The 16,119-nt window shown below is 40.4% G+C and overlaps 1 protein-coding gene across 1 annotated transcript in view; it reads right to left on the bottom strand.

Annotated features, from left to right (window-relative positions):
- LOC139287168 (metabotropic glutamate receptor 8-like) overlaps positions 1–16,119 on the bottom strand; it is a 104,295-nt gene that overhangs the window by 47,072 nt on the left and 41,104 nt on the right. The window lies entirely within an intron of this gene.

Here is a 16,119-nt window from a genome sequence, read left to right as displayed (position 1 = left end):
TCTTTGTAATGTTCTAATTATCTTCACTATTTGTCTCCGCTGCTGTGACGTGTCACCGCAGAGATCATTAAAGTTTTATCTGCAGACACTGAAACAAAGCTTAGGCAGTTTATTAATGCTGCCAGACAAATTATCACTAATATCTAACTAATGATACTGTACGAGTAGGAGTCCTTTGTGCAGCATTCACTGCAAATAATTCACTTGAGGAAACTACTGAATCAAATACAGAGTTGAAAATCTAATTTTTATCAAAAAACAATTGATCTGATTTATTCTTGTCAGGCTAAAGACGGCTGAAGAGGAAGATGAGGACGAGAAGGAAAAAGGGGAGCAAAAAGGAGGAGCAGCAAGTGGATGATGAGAAAGACGAGGAAAGTAGAGGACGGCCATTAAGGTGATGGACAATGTGGAAGAGGAGGAAGAGTGAAGTGGGAAAAGAGGAATAGGAGGAGGACAGAGTGGAGGAGGAGGAGGAGAGAGTGAAGAAGAGTTGGAGCTACAACAGAACAGGAGGATGAACAAGTGTGAATAATGGTGAATATTTTTACAGCACAAACTACCCAGTCCCTCTTCTTCTATTAATTAGTCCCGAGTATAAGTCAAACTCCAAAAACACTGGATCCTACATTCCCCATAATGCAACTGAAGAGTATCCTTCATCAGACCTTCCCTACCTGGTAAACGTCTTTCACCTAAACACCTTCAGTTTATAACGTTGGCTTTTCTGTTATAAATTTGTATTCTCCGCGCCGAAGCTGAGATGACCCTCATGACATCACTGTGACATCATCAGGGTTCTCAGTCTTGGATAGACAACTGTTGATGCCGCATGAGTAAAATCATTGGCGTGCCACATTAATTTGAATTCTTTTTTGTTGTGTCACTAATATAGTTTGATCTCACGGTGTTCTTAGTCCTTTAAAGTCATGACTATTTGTTCTGCTTCCTTTTTGATTCTGCTGCAATCAGCTGGTTTCCCTTTAAGGTTCAGTTATAAAAGTTGATGTTTTCTCTTCGTCTCCTCTTCATCACATCATTAAACACTCTGCTTCGTCCTCGCTGATGACTCCGCTGCTAAAAACACACTTTAAGTTTGTCCCCCCCCCCCCGGGACAGATAAACGAGAGCAGTGGTGGAGTTTTGAAGATGAACTTTGTGCCTCTGTCATGCAGTGAAGTAAAGTACAGTAGAGGCTGCAGGAGAACCAAACCTCAGACTGTAAGATGTTACAAATTAATTGGCTCTTTCATTTTCAAAAGACGGAGCGACTCGCCGGCCGACTGTCGCAGGAGATCTCCAGGGAAAAAGAAACAAGAGTCACAGCTGAAAATAATCACGTCTGGTTGGTCTGACCTCGATTGTTTAAACAGCAGAGCCGCCTGAGAGGTTATTTAAGGAGGTAGAACTGGAGCTCGAGAGTTTAAAGATAAAAAGGTAAAACTATTTCTAAGAAAGTCTGACTATACGTGTGAGATATTCACACTGAACCGAGCAGGTAGTTAAAGCTTGTGTTTCCAAAGATGTGACTTCAAGTGGTGGAAAAAAGTTTGTTCTGTCAATAATGTGCGTTTGACAAATTAAATCTGTGTTTGTCTAATAACGTTTCAAGACTGAGAGCAAGAGCTGAATTCAGTGAACGATCTGAAACAAACAGCTCAGGCTGAGGTCACCATAACAACAAAAGCTGTGAGATAGAAGGTGAATGACAGGAACAGGAAACAAATGTTCCTATAAACTACATAGTTCTCTCCTCACAGCAGTGTAGCCCTAAAAAAAAGAAAAATACAGTATAATATCACAGAAATGTCATGTGGAGTTGAAGTTTTATCTCTGCTGAAGAAAGAGGAGCTCTGTGAGTTCAGATCTTGTCTGTTCGGGCTGATCTCTGAGGCTTCAGGACAAAGGCTGAAGATACACTGCAGCGTCCACAGCGAGCTGAGGGTCCGCCTACAGTCTCGCCCCCCCCCCCCAGACACAGCTTCATTCAGACGCTTTCAGAGTAAAATTGATTCCATTCTGAGGTCATTACTACATTACACGGGTCCATCAGACCATCAGATTGGAGCTGAGCATCTCTCTTGTACAGGCCCTTCTTTTTACGAGGGTTTGGGATTATATATTTGAAGGTCTGAAGGTCAGGCTGCTGAGAGCGTGATGGCAGCAGTATCATCTCACATCTTAGTCAGAGGGTTTTCTTTCGTTTATATAGCGCCAAATCATAAAAGAAGTTATCTCAGAGTCTAGGCCGTACCCTTTATAGTATCATTATTCAATTTAACATCACTTTCCTTGACACCTGAAGGCCAAAAACACAAATTACACCTAATTTATTGTATGAAAGACTGAATGAAAGGTCACAGTCAGTGAGTTTACCACGAGAGCTGAATGGTAAAAGGTGCTGCCAGCTCACCACCAACAAACCTCATCGCAGTTGTGCCTCTAAAAATAAAAAATAAAGATTAACGCTAACAAAGCACATTAAAATGCTATCGTGAGCGTGATGATCTGCGTCTGTGAGTTCAGACTGAAAACAGCACTGCCATAAGAAACTCAAGGGTCTGTGTTGTTTCAGGTACGAGTGAGACATTAAAATACAACACAGGAAGTCCATGTTGAGTAACAGATCCATGAGTTTGAAGGCTTAGCAGACACCAAAACCTTTACTGTGCTAAATGCTATGTCTGAGTTTATCTAATATGGGGCGGCTTGAAGCGCCGTTGAGGCATTTTCGTAAACAACCAAAATGGCTGCCGCTGATGTGGAACGTTCTGAATAAAAACCAAACTGACCTGATGATGTTGCTCGATTAAAAAATGAAGGGATCACCAGAGCTGCTACAATTCATCCGTAATTCATTTGTGAATTTCAGTCAGTTATTTCAGTCTGGATCAAAGCGGTGGACAGAGTGATTGACAGACTTGGCATCCATAGATAACAATAGAATTACATCCATAGCTACATCTTTGCTCAAACCCTCTTTTTGGAAGTCGTAGATTTGTTGGAATCTGATCCTCCGTGGTTTGAACAGCTCTTCTTCTGCATCTCCTGCTTGTCCTTATTTGTTTTCTGTGTTTCCCTTCCTTCATGTTTGAACTACATCATCCATCCATCCATCCATCCCTTCCTGCGTAGTACCTGATAACTGCTCCAGAGTCGAGATTTTAATTTGAAAGTACTCAAGCCTCTGTGCTGCTGCAGCACGCTGCTCAGTAAAGTAAAGCACCTCTCATTTGTATGCAAATATGAGGCACAGTGTAGAGAGTGAGAGATAATGTTCACCTCAGAGTGAACTGAATATTTAAACCAGACATGTTGAGATGAAGACGCAAACACATGGCAACACGAGGTGTTCATCACCAGCTGTAATGAAACCTCAGGGATACGTCAAGTCGCAGAATACTGATGTGACTGCCCTGAAAATAACCTCTGGTGACACGTTTTAGTTCCTCACAGGCGGTTTCTACAAGTCATTAGGATTCATCCTCTGGGTACCATGAGTGTGTAAAATGTTTCAATTAATCTATTCATTATTTTAAGTGACTGTCACCTGCTTTTTGAATCTTAACCACCTTTAACCCTGAAGGGGAGAGCTGCCATTTTTGTTCTCCTGTTTATTTGTATTGATAGGGAGTCCTTTGTTTTTGGGGCAGTTTATTTAGTATTGTGATTTTGTTTCTACTGAAGGTTTGACTGTTGACTGGAGCTCTCCCTTATGTTTCATTTAAGCAATAAAATATTGAAATACTGAACAAACTGACACCTCGTATTCTTCATCTACTTTTATGTTACTCACATCCTCCCTAGACCAACTTGAGGTCGTAACACAGACGCAGATTTTATAGAAGAAATTGAACAAAGCCACAGAAACACAAAGATTCAAATACCTGCGTGGTAACACTTTTACTTTCATAGTTCTGTCAATCATTTCTATAAGTTATATACATGTCTGACCTCTTCATAGTGATGTTATCATGTTTCCAGACATTAATTTGATAAGTGCAATGTTATTATTACTGATAAACGTGGAAAATTGGACCCATGTTGTAATAAACCTAAATTATACTTTTGTCTTCTTTTTTTGTTTCTACATTTATATTTTTCTTTGTTTTCTTCATATATTTTTTTTCATCTTTTTTTACGAAGCGTATTTTTGTATAAAATTAAAAATTATTTAGAGAAATTTAAATCACTTCATTTTCTCTCAGAACTTCTTTGAGATGATTCCTGCTCAGATGTACTCTGGTTATTTATATTGTATGAAAGACTGAAGGGCGTCTCTGCTGATACACAACCATGTGGTGTTATTGCATCACACATCATTGACAGCAACACTGAGGATTTTACAGCCGGCAACTAACTAACCCACCTTTAACATCTGTCAATCACCTGTCCGTCAAACAACACTGATGATTTTCCTCCTTAAAGTTTTACAAAGTTGTGATTCTCCTGCTGCTCTGAGACGTCAACAGGATGAAAACCTTTCACTCCTTGATCTCTGGTTTTAAAGGATAAGTCTGTTATATTGTATTTTTCTTATTGTCAATAAATCCCATTAAAAGACCCGAAGAAACAATGTGTTAGTCCGTCTCTCAATAGAGTGCTGCAGGAATGAGTCCTAAAACCCGGAAATTAGTTAGCATCTTTACACTTCCGGTTCCCTCGTCTCAAAGTCTCAAAATACGTCAGTAGATACCCCACTCGTGAATTTTGAAGCTTTTACGAGTGGCTAAATGAGACTACAGTGGTTGTCGCGGACATTAACGTCTTCATGCCGAACACGGAAAGTCATCAACTCACTCGTCCGCCTTTACAGCCTCGTTGTGTTTATACTGTCTGTCTATATATCTGTATCTATCTATATTCTCTTAAAAGTGAAGCTTAGTGGTGGTGACGTTGAAGTAATGCGACCGCGCTGTAGTTCGTTTACAGCCTAACGTTAGCTTTTTACTTCTGGCGATTCCATTTACGCTTCAAAAATCACAAAAGTAATCCCATTTGCTTTTTTTTCGAGGGAACCAGGGCGATGCTGACTGAAGCAGTGCAAGCAATGAGTCCTCAAACCTCTCATTTTTCGTTCAGGTATGGAGCCCTTCGTTTCACAGCAGCCCTTCAAAATAAAAGGTCTTACGTGTCCCTTCTCCTCCGCTGTCACCGTATCTGTTGACGTCTTTTACATTTTCTTGTGCTATTTTGTCTCCTGTTCATAAAATATGACTTGTGACACAATAAAGAACATCTGCATTTAGCCATCAGCGGTTGCCGTGGTAACATGGCATTGCCCAAATACCTTGTCTCTTTACATTCCAGCAATTGTGTGTTACCTAACAGCACGTTGGATCTCTTTATCAGTGATGGATTTAGAAGAACGTGGAGACTTTATCTTCAGAGTTCTCACTGATGATGAACCGTGTTGAGGCCCCGCTGACCTTAACTCTCTGATTTTATCTCTCAGCACAACAGAGCGAACCGAACTCTCTTCTCACACTCTAATAGCTACAGAACGTTTTTCATTACTGCTCTAAACAACCTGAGATTTTTATCTCTCCAAAACAATTTTACTTCTCCCCACTTTATCATTTCATTTTTCACCTTTATCTAAAGACAACATCAAGCTCCCTCAATGCCCTTTTTCACACTGTATGAAATATGTATAGTTTAGTGACAATTAGCACGCAGCGTTTCAACTACAGAGCCCTCTGTGGTGCACTGCCAAACAAAGAAAGAAAGAAACTTCCAGAATGAAATGACGGAAGTGGACGGTAGAGATGCTCTCATCTTTGTTCTGAATGGTTCTATACAGTGAAAAAAAGTTGTTTGTAACACACAACACACTCTCCATTAGGACATTAGGACAGTTACAGCCTTGATACAAATCTGACCTTCAGCTCCCATTACAACAGTCCAGTTAACTAACTCCACACAGGCCTCCATGTGTGTCATTGTAAATGGGTTCATACTGATCAGGTTTGGCACATTTCCAACCTTATCACCAGACAGAACTGCTATTGATATTGGACGATTCTGCGAAACGCCAGATTAAACTCAATTATATTTTATAACCGAAGTGTATCTGATAATAAACGCGTTTATCTGTATGAAGCTAAAGAGAGTGTGAAAACCCAGGGTGGCTCTCTGGAGCTTCCCGAGGGCACCGCTGCAGATAAATGTGGAAATAATAAAGATGGACACACACGACATGATTTTAATGAGTTTTAGCTTCGGCTGAGACTTTTCCAATAAAGGAAAACCAAAGCTGCTGAGGCTTCTTCTGCTGCACTTAAATCCACTAAATTAACTGTGACAAAGTGAAATAGTCAGTTAACAGACCCTGCATGAAATGTTGTCATCTACAATTTACACTCCAACGTGCAGCACAATCATACACACACACACACACACACACACACACACACACACACACACACACACACACACACACACACACACACACACACACAAACACTCACACACAGATGTGATAATGTGGGAATGTGCTCCCATCTCCTGGGAAACAGATAAGGAAATCCCTGCTGCCTCTAACAGGCTGAGGATTTAGTTTAAGCTCCGCAGGGAACATCTCTGCAGTAAGCTGCTGCACTGAACTGAAGGAGTTAATTCCTACAGATATATATACGTTTTCTGGAAAGGAAAATACAAAAATCATTACCTGGTGCTCATCATTCAGCACCTCTTTTAAAAGACGGATAAAAGATGAACTTGAATTGTTATCGTCTGGACCGAAGTTAGTTGCAGTCTGTGGAATGCTTTTGACATTATTTCTTTATTTAGTCTTTATTTTCTTCATTACCGTCTGCTTTCTGTCACAGTGATAAATCTACTCTACGTTCACCTCAATTTCACAAAAATGCCTGCAAGTCTGAAAAGACTTAGAACAAAGAAACATTTTTCTCGCCTGCAGCTGTTTTATATTTTATGAAATGCACTAGATCAGGGGTATTCAACTAAAGTTCGAAGAGGTCCAGTTGTCCTCAAGCAAAGGTCCGAAACATCATAATGTCTTACCTGCGTTGTGATTTAGTGTGATATATATTGAAGTAGCCTTGTAGTTGTATCAACGTCTGCATGTAATCAACAACTGACTGTCAAATCAAATAAAGAAAGTACAATTCAAAAACATTTTGACAGAATTTGCCACTTAACATTGAACTATACAGATATATAATACTGTAGATATGTATAATGTTCTCCTCTCATTAAGTAAAAGAAGGGCTGCATTTAAAAATAAAATAGAGAAAATAAATAAAATAGCTTTTGAAAAATTGTGCGTCTTAAAATGAAGTGCTTAATTTTAGAAAAACAAAATAAAGTGTAGCAGCATATTTGTGTTAAAAAAGAAATTGACATTATACTGACTTAATCAATACAACAGTTAAACACAGAGGAAGTCTCTTAAGATTGTATCAACAGCAAATTAGACCGTGAACAGTAGATAAGAAAACAGGGAGGCTTCTTACTAAAATATACTCATAAAACAGGGGAAATTAGAAATAAAGGCTGTTCAAATACAGACCTGGTACTGGTACTGTGCGATAAATAAAGACCTCAGCCACCATTTAACAATACAGAAGTACGCTCACGTTGGAAACGTGCAAACCTCACATGAACGTATCTGGATTTTTCTCTTCTAAATTATGGCAGCGGGGAGGAAGTTCTACATAATGTGAGCTAAAACATGATTTTTCAAGCTTAGGCCTTTGTCTTTCACACACAAACACAAGCTCTAATGCAGCACAGTTTTAATGATGTGGAATCAAGTGAAGCGTATTAGAGGGACAAGGGACCAACAAGAGGGAATAATTCAATTTCACTTTGCTTTTCGACTCAGCTGAGGAAAGTCTTCACAGCGGGAGCCACTGATCTCAAAGGCGGACCAAATAAACACGACTGCAACATTCAAAGGCACGTCGTCTAATGGAATTATGGGTAATAACAGATGTCATTAAAGCTAGCCTCGGGCAAAGCCTTTACACTGACCTTTCAATTAACAGTTCACCATGACAGCGAATGTTTATCCGCCCCCCCCCCCCCACTTCCCTCCTCCAAATGCTGAGTCAAAGTGACAGATAGAAATAGGACGTATGTGCCCACTCGCCTCTTTCATTCCTCGCCTTTGAGCCGCTGAACGCCGGACCATGAAAGGTTTCCTGGGTAACACATGCACAGCCTCGACTTGAAAGCCAGATGAAACAAGCGAAGCAATGAGTCCTCAAACCTCTCAGTCCATCTTAAAAAAATCTCCCTTAAATTTCAAAGCGCATTCCCGGCGTCTTCGAGATTCTTCGCGAGTCTTCTCTCACGTCAGATTCAGGAGACGGACTAGTTAAAACTTCCATTCATATAAAATCAACAATTATTTAAGCTGATCAATTTAATACTTCTGAAAGTAACTCTGGAAAGAGAAGGTGTGTAAGTGACCTCCTTAATAGACTACCACTAAAAACTGAAGTGTGCCTTCTCTGACTGCAAAATGTGACTCAGAGATCTCAACAGAAATCTTTAAGCATTATTCACAACTTTGGTTACTTGCAAATGTTATTGCTAAATGTGCATTTGAAGGAATTCAAAAGGACCAATGAGAGGATTAGATGTGGATTTGGTCGAACCCCTACCCAGAAGGATTGGTCAAACCATTATTTGATTACATAAAACGATGCCGTGGACTAACAGCAAATTGTATTGAACTTTAAGGGAAAGGAGAGCTGGAGTGTCAAAAATGGAGGAAGCTATATCTATTAGCTGCAGCTAGCTTCAAGGGCTATTGTGGCTGGGTCACGCATGTTCCCAGCTGGCTAGCCGGTTAGTGTTTAGCTAACCAGCTACAGTAGTCTGTCGTCTAGCCATGCGAGTAGTCGGTAAGTCTGCAGATTTCGCGAGCATGTGAAGAGGAATGTTGCAGTTAATATTTAGATGTTTCCACCAAATCAGGTGGAGTCTGACAGAAAATGTTTCAGTAACAGTAAACATCAGACTTTGGTATCAGTCCCTCTGAATTGTTGGATTGTTTCTAGACCTGCCATTTTTAAACAGATTTCTCTCTTAAACTGGTTTCTGATTTCTCCAGAATCACTGGCTCTGCTCCCTTTAATTACTCAGCTGTGGATCAGATATTATAACCCTGGAAGTTTGGACTAGAACTTCACACGGCTCTAAAAATACCCACAGAGCAGAGAAGAAAAGTCAGAATTGGGACACTTTCAGCTGCAGTGTGAAAGGTCTTCTTTTGGGCGGACTCTGGGCTCGTTGTTAAGAGGAGCAGAAATTCTGGCTTGGAATCAGTGACCCACATGTGAAACTGCTTACAGTGTTCTCTGAACAGTGCCAGAGGAAGGCTGGACTGCCAAAATTTCACAAAATAAGCACCATGTCTTGAAATGCAAATGAGGAGGAGAGAAATGTGTTTCACAGACAGTAAAGATTTAAATGGGAGTAGCTTGTAATTGAAAGTGAGGGTGTCCAGACGGACAGACATTTACCTTCAACACTGACAATCGAAGTTACCTGCTGGGAGGGATTTGATTTGATTTCATTGATTTCACCTAAAGCCTAAAATTAACCACAACTAAGTGGTAGTTGTTGATAAACTGAATCGTAGCTAGCCTGAACCAAACAGCTGCTAAACCTCTGAACTGAACCTTTAGCTAACTTGTACCAAACTGTTTCAGCTACTAAACTCTTAAACTGAACCTTTAGCTAATCTGAACCAAACTGTTTCAGCTGCTAAACTCTTATACTGAACCTTTAGCTAACCTGAACCAAACTGTTTCAGCTGCTAAACTCCTGAACTGAACCTTTAGCTAGCCTGAACCAAACTGCTTTAGCTGCTAAAATCTTAAACTGAACCTTTGGCTAACCTGAACCAAACTGTTTCAGCTGCTAAACTCCTAAACTGAACCTTTAGCTAACCTGAACCAAACTGTTTCAGCTGCTAAACTCCTGAACTGAACCTTTAGCTAATCTGAACCAAACTGTTTCAGCTGCTAAACTCTTAAACTGAACCTTTAGCTAATCTGAACCAAACTGTTTTAGCTGCTAAACCCCTTAACTGAACCTTTAGCTAACCTGAACCAAACTGTTTCAGCTGCTAAACTCCTGAACTGAACCTTTAGCTAGCCTGAACCAAACTGCTTTAGCTGCTAAACTCTTAAACTGAACCTTTAGCTAACCTGAACCAGCTGTTTTAGCTACTAAAACCCTAAATTGTTTTAGCCAACCTGAACCAAACTGTTTCAGCTGCGAAACTTCTAAAGCAAACCTTTGGCTGACCTGGACTCCTCAATGCTCCTCAACCAAACTAGCTAATCTGAGCCAGATTTTTTCAGTTGATAAACTATTAGCTGAACTGAAATTGTTTAGGCTTAACATGCAAACCTTAAAAACAAACTGTTTTAGTTTAACTCATAGAGTGAACCAGCCAAATTGAACCACGTTGTTTATTATATTGTTATTGATAGTGTTCAAGTTCAGAAACCAATAGTCATTGAACAGCAAATATTTCTTTCCAAAAATCTAAAACAACAATGGATTCTCATGGATCACTGAAAGTGTACCGTAGATCTATTTGCAGGAGCTTCGTGTCAAAGTCCATCTTATCAACACAGCTACAGGCCTACTGGTTTCTACAGATGAAATCCGTTTTTTGGCATCAAATCCACATTTTTAAACCAAGGCAAAGATATGAGTGACTGAATTTCCACTGTCTAAACATGAATTTCAAACATTTAACTAAAGACACAAGAAAGCATCTCAAGATCCTGAAAACTTTGCATCTGTTTGAAATGTATTAATCAGAGAAAGTAAGACAGCACATTAATATTCTCATTCCTTCAGGTTTCAGTTTCGCCTAAAAACTGAGTAGTGAAGCAAATGAGGGTGTGAGGACGCTGGTGGTGGTCCATGTCTGCTGGCTCTGGTTCTGCCTCCCAGCCTGCCTCAACACCTGTCTAATCCACTGACAAACGGGAGGAAATTGGACGAATAATATGAAAACCCATCAGACCCAGAGTCGGCTCCTGGCATAAGAAGTATAGGTGCCAGGGTGCTGTACGGGCGTACGGCGTCCAGGGGAAACAAACAAATACACAAAACCGAAATACAGTTTGCAGAGGGAGAAGCACCCTATGTTGTTCACTTTAGGTTTCTGTCTGCTCAAACACAAGGAGCAGCAAAATTAAATGAATGATTGAAAATCTACGCAACTTAGCAGGTGTGATGGAGGAATAAAAAACGAATTTACGCGTACAAATTCCTTCATTAATGCTCTCGAATTAACAGGACGTTAAACAATAAGAAGGGGACGTCAAAGACAACACAACTTTGTTTAACAGGTAACACATCAACAAAAAATAAACTTAGAGATTTACATTAGATTATTCATCCATCTGATAACTTTATCTACATATCTCTTAAACATACTGTGTGTTAAATTTAATTCGTTGTTGTTGACGGTGACGGTGATAGATTGTCTCTCTGCAACAATTTTCAAATCTGTGTCAGATGATTTTCATAGAAATGCACTGAAACCAATGGCTGCATGATCTAAAATGTACTGTGATTTTTAACACTCAGCAGTGATGAAAAGTACGCGTGATTTGTATTTAATCGACTAAAACTAGTGAAAACACATCGCAGGGTCAGGGTCGGGTTATGTCAACTTCGACACCATCCTCCTTTGTGCGAAAATAAAATAAGCTTTGATTTCTGTTTCTGTCTTTCAACGCTTCCTTTTGTTTGAAGCCTACGAGTGTTCACATCCATTACACTTGTTACCCTCCGTCTGCACTTCAAATACCGCTGCTGCTGCTGCATGAAGCGTCAGGGCGGCGTGGGGCGGGTCTGTCCTCTCACAGTGGGAGTGGGTGATGAAATCCACCGCAACAGCTCATCACTGTGACTCAGTCAGGACCTGTGTGATACCTCTCAAAGTTGTTCTGCGTGTCCGTCACAGGAGGTGAAAAATCATTCATCTTCTTCTGTTGAAACACAAGGAGAAACTCTCTGCTGATGGAGCGAAATCCTTTCTTTTGAAACAAGAATCTCTGACAAAAGGAGTCATTTACCGTATTTCATAACACTGCCACTGACACTCATGTTGTGGGTGTTTTTGTGGTAAATTTTGGCTTAAAAGTTCTGTTCAACTTTAACATCCAGCTGTTTCATGAAGCACAAAGTCACAAGTTTGTTTCAGAGGGCTTAACGTGATCTCCAACATCTTTTATTAACCTGATTCAGATGAAGAAAACTCAAACATTTGGTCTCTTTTTCTGTCAGATGAGGGATATCCGATTCATCAAAGATAGGTCAAAGATGTGTTTAGCCTAGCTGACCACAAAGACAGGAGGCAGAGGGAAACTGCTAACCTAGCTCACAAATAGAAACAAGAAGAAAGAAAACCTGCAGAAAATGTATTGATTTTTAGAAACACTGATCACAAGGTTTTGCTGACATTAATTAGCAGGAAAATGTTCATTTTAGTGCATCCATCGTGCACAATCTTTGCTGTTTTAATAGATTCCCTAAACCCTGACACACACTGCTCTCCCATGACCTAACATTTGTTAGCTTGAAAGCTAACATTATCTAACTGCTTTGTTTGCTTGGTAGCTACGCAACCGCAACTCAACAATGTTTCAGATGGATATCAGTTTCATTGCTGTTTGTCAGGTACAGAGATAGGTCCAGGAGGTCTTTAGCCTAGCTTAGCACAAAGCCTGGGGGCAGGGGGAAACTGCTAGCCTAGTTCCATCAAAGGAGAAAAACACACAACAATCCAAGTCTGTCTGATTTACATGTTATATCTTGTTGTCCAACATGTTAGTCATCTTGTAGAAAGGTTTAGGTTTATTTAAGATACTGCTCAAACCTGACATAAATCAGTCATCATAGATTTTTGGTAATACTGATTGTAAAACATGTTTTTTATTTGTATTTTGTGGATGAGTGATGGCTACCCATTAATAATATGCATGATTGATCAGCTTTCGTCTAACCCATGAGGTGGTTTTCTATTTTTAAACAAACAAAAAGATGTAAACAGTAAAACCATACGTCACAAAGCGAGCGTGGGATTTGTGTGTGAAAAACTGTTTCTCTGAACAGAGCTGTTGACAGAGACGGACAAAAAGAAACCACTGTTCCAATTTGTCTTTCAGTGCGTCCTCGTCATTGTTACAGAGCTCTGGATAATTGGAGCACTCGGGTTTCCTGCAGCTGATTACGTATTCAGAGAAAGCGGCTCGTTCTGAGCCTCCTCCCTCTCTCCGAGGACTCGGGTACAGAAAGAAAGAAAAGGCTCCGCAATAGGATCCCTGTTTCACGTTTGATTCTTTAACTGCGCGTCACAAAAAGGCACAAAAATTTCATTGAAAGCAACAGAGACGTCACTGAGACGCTCCTGTGGAGGTTTGAGTTTCTCTGTAAAAACCAACAACCAGGAACCAGAATGAGAAGGCTCAGCAGCATTTTTGATATTTTGGCACCTTTTTGAAAGCTGATAGAGATAAAAAATAAATAAATAAATAACAATAATCCAATAACTGACTACTAACTGACTAAATATGAGGGTGTTTTCATCTATTTTGTATTTTGGGTCAACAGTGTTTGACTGAACCTGGTGATAAACACTGTATTTACTATAATTTATTCACAATTAAAGCCTTTCAATGGTTTGCAGGTGCCTTTAATGTGAAGCAGCAGTAACTTAAAACAGATGTAATACAGCTGAATGTACAGGCATGAACACAGGAGTGAAGCCAAACTCCTAACCACAGAGATTCAGTTACAAACTACATAAATACTGAGAGCTCGGTGGGCCGGCTGTCCGGTACTGCGTGCATGTCTGACTGGACTCTCTGGCCAATCACAACCAACTTAGTTAAACTTGTGGTTGCCTCATTGGCTCCGCCGTAGCCAACTGCTACTCGCTGCTCGCTACTGTTGTGGCTGCAAAGTGGTGAATACATTTTTTTGAGCGTCACAACCCCCACAAAATGACTTGTTTCACTATCAGAACTTGATCCGATAACATTTGGAAAGTCTAGAAGAGCCGCGCGTTTGAGGTTTTTTTTTTTTATGTCCCCATTCAAGTTAGCTAAACCGGAAGTTAGCCGGCTCGGCCAGCGGAGGTCTGTGGTGCGCATGCTCCGCCCGTACAGCGTTCTTATTTCAGTAAGTAAGAATTAATAAGAATGTAAGATTTGTGCTGTTTTATCTTCTTTGAAAGATATTAAAATAAGTAAGAATAACAATTTCAGTTCTTGTTTCTGTTTGTGTGCTTTTTTACTTTGTTTATGTTTTTCTTTTTACTTGCATTTGTGAAAATAAGGTCAGTCCTGGTCTTGGAGCAGTTTGTTTTTGAGCTCCTGAGACAAACCTCCTAAATGACGGCCTTTTTCCTCTGAGTGCCGTCTCTCACCTGCTCCTGACCTCACCATGTTAGATTGGCCGCCGCTAATGGACGGTGAGTGTTTTATTTGTTTGAGTAAAGGTGAACTGCGGACTACTGTTGAGTCATGTTGCTCTGTTAACTTGTTCTCAAGGGAGGAAAGGTGGAGGGATCCCTCGCCATGAAATATTCATCCACTCCTCAGACTGCATGCAGAGCAGGAGGACAGGAAAAAAAAACGCTGCTCGAATGGAAAGAAATGAATAACAGATGACAAGAAAATTTGGAAAAAGTCACATTAATGGACGACCAGGACAGGAGTAAAAAAACAAATACATGACACTTTTCTCCTGGATGGACAAAAGCAAACAGCAAAAATGAAAATCAACTTAATAGAGACAGGTGAGGTGACACAGAAAGCATTTATGTCTTACAGGGAGAGGCAAAGAAATAGTTTAAGGGATGAAGAAGTACAGAAAGAGAGATGGAAGAGGATGAGAAGTGGAGAGAAAGAAGAGAAAGAAAAGCAGATTATCTCCTGCAGGCTTTCATACTTCTGAGGAAGAAAAAAAAGACGGGAGAGTTTTTCCACAGCGACTGATCCGACAGAACGTCAGCGAAAATACAACACACCATCACATCCTCCATTTAATCTGCTGCGCACACACAACAAACACACACATGTAACTGAGAAATATGTGCCATACTAACTACTTCCTGTGAAGGTTCAGTCTGAGTCAAGCAGAAGAACTGACAGCAGGTACACGATGTCCGTCGGCTGTTCTCTGCATCGTTTCTGTCTATTGACGGCTGAAGTTTCCCGTCCGCTTCTGCTGTGTTTTCATTTACGTTTCTGCTGTGATACAAAATAGTTTTGGGGAATAATAACTGTCTGACGTATTGGAAGAGTCTACTCGACTGACACGTGTCATTATCAGGGCTGTAAAAACACAGTCTTCATTCACGCTAAATCTTTGTCACTGAACCAATGAGAACTGGACATAGTGCCTCTAAAGGCCAACACAAAAATATTTAAACGCACACAAGAAAATGTTACCACAGCATGAATATCCACGAAAATGTAAGACAATATTAAATATATTAAAACCCTCTGGAGTCCAAGTTCATTTTGGTTCATTTTTGCCGACTTTCCATTCATTTTGGTCTTTGTTTGTCTGTTTTAAACTGCCCTTACCCCACATGCATGGTATCCTTATTTACGCACAGAGAAAAATGACAAATCTTTTGTCCGTTCAACTCACAGTTGGAGCACTGGACAGTAACATTGTCCTCAAATTTCCTCATAAATAACACATTTCCCCAAAATGAAAAACATATTTGGTATCTTTTGAGTCTGTTGAGCTTTAAACTTTTGAACTCCTCACAGAGTTCCTCCTGTCATAAAGCAGCCGTGGTTATCATGAACTTTCAGCCTCAAGACAAATGACGCTCAAGAGACAAACAAACAAAAGGCAGCTCTCTGAAAAGCCGAGACGAGCCGCGATATCCAACACCTGCTCGCGGGTTTTGAAGACGAACGTATAATTAACAGCTGCGGAGCTGAATTTAGCTATGAGTTCAAACAGGAGTCGACTCAGAGTTCCCGCTGAGAGAGCAGGAAGATCCCGTTTCTCCTGGCGGGGAAACTCTCGGCTCGACTCAACGGCGGTGAGACGGCGACCACGGGCAGAAAGCAGAAAGACTCAACAGTTTAA

The sequence above is a fragment of the Enoplosus armatus genome, chromosome 6 (genome assembly GCF_043641665.1).
Source record: "Enoplosus armatus isolate fEnoArm2 chromosome 6, fEnoArm2.hap1, whole genome shotgun sequence".
Lineage (NCBI taxonomy): Eukaryota > Metazoa > Chordata > Actinopteri > Centrarchiformes > Enoplosidae > Enoplosus > Enoplosus armatus.
The sequence above is the reverse complement of the archived record's forward strand: the minus strand, read 5'-3'. Positions and strand labels throughout refer to the sequence as shown.